This window comes from Dermacentor albipictus, chromosome 4, assembly GCF_038994185.2.
Source record: "Dermacentor albipictus isolate Rhodes 1998 colony chromosome 4, USDA_Dalb.pri_finalv2, whole genome shotgun sequence".
Classification (NCBI taxonomy): domain Eukaryota; kingdom Metazoa; phylum Arthropoda; class Arachnida; order Ixodida; family Ixodidae; genus Dermacentor; species Dermacentor albipictus.
Window position 1 is genome coordinate 77,812,888 of NC_091824.1, and position 4,194 is coordinate 77,817,081.

Here is a 4,194-nt window from a genome sequence, read left to right on the forward strand (position 1 = left end):
CAGCTTCGCGTCGGTACACGGAGCGGGCCGGAGCAGGCGCGGGCGCGCGGTTCCCTGCGCGCGCTGCGGCTCGGAGTGCTCGAACCCGCGGTGGTCGTCCGGCGCGCGCGGAATCGGAGCGTGCGCGCCGTGAGCGTCGCGGGTGAAGACCACAATATATATATATATATATATATATATATATATATATATATATATATATATATATATATATATATATATATATATATATATATATATATATATCGCGGATTGCACCAAAGTCGGGGAAAAAGAACTAAAACCAACATCACTGTGGTCAACAGCACCACATGCACAACGTCTCAGAGGCCTGATTTAGGAAAGTTAAATTTATCCTGCGTTAGATTTAGAGCGATGGAAGGCTAACTTGTGCATGCCGCTTCTGCATCAGAACGATGCGCTTGCAATAGAGCTTCAGTTGATAGACGACGACGCCAGTGATCGTCTCTTCGTCTTTGTCTACAGTTGTCGCGATGACAGATCACGAGCGTATACTTTAACTCACACAGTTCGCGCTACTGGCGCACAACTGTTACAGTTTTCTGTGGGGTTGCACGCACCTTTCGGCTTGCGTTGCAGGTGCCCCGCACTCGCGACCAATTAAAGAGCCTGCGACCGATTCCGAATCATCTGACATTTATGCCATTCTAACGATAGTATGCGAAATGTAATGGGCGCGTTGAAACCGTGCCTATTTCAAAACAGGTTGGCATTCTTCGTGCAAACTACGCAGATGTGCTCTCTTACCACGCTCACTGACAATCGCGGTAAGTGGTCGCAACATTACAACCGACAAACCTAAGGCGCGGATCTCAGAGGATTGATTCGCGCACTTCAGGGCCTAAACCATCCGTGAAACCAAGACAGTCGCGCTTCGACTATTGGAAGTGCCTCGCGACAGAAAACGGGAGTGGAAGGCAAACAACAAAATAGCGAGCCCCAACCCAGTACATATTGACGGCACAGGTAAAACCGAAGTGAGAAAAAGAACGAAAATTGAGTTTAGGAAATGACTTGACGGAGTCATTGCGTGAGCTGTCTGTACGGAGTGATTCGTTACCAGAACAAACCTACGTGTTTTCTTAGACTCATCGAGCTGTGACATTGATCACTGTTAAAATTTCCGACCAACTGATTCCGATAATTGTAGGTGATTTGCTCGTCTTCCTGTAAGTGAAGTGCTTTCTCAAATTTTGTTTTTCTCTGCTGTTCTGATCCTATGTGGAATATTTTATGTAGACAGTCCTGGAACATACGGAGGTGCAAGATGCACTATTTGTAAATAAATAAATAAATAAATAAATAAATAAATAAATAAAGAGAAATCGGGCTTCCTGTCAGCAGCTTGTTCCGATGGGGGCCGTTGCGCGGTCCGCGCCACATCTATCAAAGTGGGAGAGTGGTTTCAAGGGAGCGCGCCCGCTGTGTCAAGAATTCGCTCAAGGTATAGGCTCTGAAGCACGGCGTGATTGAGATTCCGTCAGGCCGAGTCGACCGGATCGCGGTTTCGTCAAGATTGCTGCGCTGGCATCGTTGGCACTTCTAGACCCTCTCCGCGCCTCAGCAGCAGTTCTGTGCACCGCGCCAGCAACGCGAGGGCATGCGCCCGTTAACGCATGCGCGAAAGTGCGAGGCACTCTCGGGCTATAAGAAGGCGCCCGCCGTGATTCTGTCCTCTCCGCTTCCTACAGTAACAATTAGGAAGGAACAGAGCCAACTAAGACGATCACGAGAGAGAGAACGACACAGGACAAGCACCAACTTCACGCCAACTAAGACGATCACGAGAAGGGGAACGACACAGGACAAGCGCCAACTTCATCTATTTCAAATAGATGAAGTTGGTGCTTGTCCTGTGTCGTTCTCTCTCTCTCTCTCGTGATCGTCTTAGTTGGCGCTGTTCCTTCCTCATTCAAGTATGCACCATCTGTCCCAAATGAATGTTGTCATGACACAGTAACAAGTTCACGCGAAGCTCTCGATGTAACGCGATCCTTTAAGAGGAAGCTGTAGCTCGGTCCCAACTCCGAGGAGGCCTATTCAAATGCATGTAAAACGCAAAAGTGCTTTTCTGAGATAACCCCTGGACCGGTTGTTATGAAACTTGTTGCATTTCAGAGAGGAAGCTAAATTCTAGTGACTGTTCGAAGCGCAATTTCGAATTAGGGCTTGAATTGCGTTAAAGATTTTCAACATTTTGAAATTTCGAGAAATAGAGAAGCACGAAGTTTACAAACTAATAGCTCTGCATGAAGAACAGATATCGGGGTTCTGTGAATTGCATCCATCAAAGCATTTAAAGCGAACAAATTCGATGTGTGAATTTATATTTTACGTGAATTCGTTACAATGTGTACAAGGGTCCTGCGAAAACTGTTTCCGTATTACTAAACTTTTTCAGATTCATCTGTAACATATAAGTTTTGTCCTCTATAGATGTACTATTAGATAAAATTCACAGAATTATGACATAATTTTTTATTGCTAAGTTACAGATTCTTAAACTTCATAGTTTCGTTTTATGAAAATGTGCGATTTTTTCCAATTTTTATTGAAGAATTGACAACGTAGATCGAGAATTCAAAACAAACAGTCGCTAGATTTTAGGTTTTTCTTTTAAATACAACAAAGCTGGTCAAATTCGCTGCAGTGCTTGCCGAGAAAGACGAATTCTCCTGTTACATGTATTTAGATAGGAGCACCCGAGCTAAAGCTTCCCTTTAAGCACAGCGTTATTCCGTCGACGTTAACATTGTCGCCAGGTGGCGACTGCACACGCAGGCTGGGGGATCACTAGAGCGCGTGGTACTGGTGAAAAAAGAACTAAATAAGTTTTGCATGTCATAATCACGATATTATCGTGAGGCACGCCATAGTTCACTATGGATTAAGTTTAACCTCCTGCATGCTTTACCGTGCACCTAATTTAAGCACACAAGCGCTTTTGCGTTTTGCCCCCTTCAAAATGCAGTCGCCCGGGCCGGGATCGGGCCTGCAAACATGTGCTCAGCCACTGAGCTACCGCGGCGTGCTCGTGCTGCTGGCATCTGGCAGGGCCAGGTAACCTGGGCCACTATTTTGTAGCGATGCCTTATGCCTTATTCTGTGTTATTCTTATAAGCCACCACACACGGCCGCCTGATCCCGTTGATAATGTGGGCAGACCGTCGCTCTGACCACTGGCCAAGCGCGAAAAGCCTGAAAAAGCATAGAATCGGAAAAGGCATCGCTACAAAATACGGGCCTGGATGAATTAGCGCAGTGCTACCGGTCACCATCGCCATTATTAGGGGCCAGCTGTCTGCTTAGCGTGTGCGAGCTCACGCACGATGCCCATGCAATCGTCAGGATGGCGTGGAATAGTTAGCGCGTGCAAAATTGGTGGTCAATTGGCCAAGATGGTAATTATCGGCGACGGTATGCGGGTAATGTTGCGGCAAGACTCGCCGTCGTAACAGCAGAGCGGCAACGAGACGCTAAAAGCGTTCTCTTAAGTGACAGCTTGGGTTCACCGTGCCAAAACCCCACCTAGGGCGAAGCGGTGAGCTACGGATTCATATCTGCCTATAAGAAAAAAAAATGAAGTTGTCTGAAATTCATGGAGGAAGGAAAGCATAGGAGAGGCCCCGGCTAGCACGGACGTATTGAAGAAAGTGCGGCGGAAGTGCGGCGGAAAGGACCAGTACGTCTGGTACCCCAAACGTCGACGTTGCCATAACAACCACGCTCCTGAAGCTCTCGCTGCTGCTCTAGGTGTCTGAAAAGTGAGGTGGGTATTTTTTTTTTTTTCAGCCTGTGTCCTTGGAGCGTGGTGTCTAAGCTTAAAAGTTGTGTTTTGGTTCCGTGAGTGTGAGTTATCAGTCAGCAACAGACACACTCAGGTAATCATTGCGTAGGTCTTCGTCGTCGTCTTCAGCGTACCACGGAAACGCACAGGAGCGCGTCTGCTTCACTAAAACACTTACAGAAGTTTCGTAGGCTCTGTTCTGACGCGCGTGGGCAGCACACACTACCGGCGGCTCGTAGCAGTGCAAGTTTAAAGCTCCCGCCTATCTGCTCCGGCGAGCTGATTGGAGGCGCAACGGGAGATGGCACAGCAACATTGCTGCATTTCTGATTTCGAAAACGTGACGTCAAGGCCTCTCCTATTTGTTTCTTTCATCCATGCTGAAA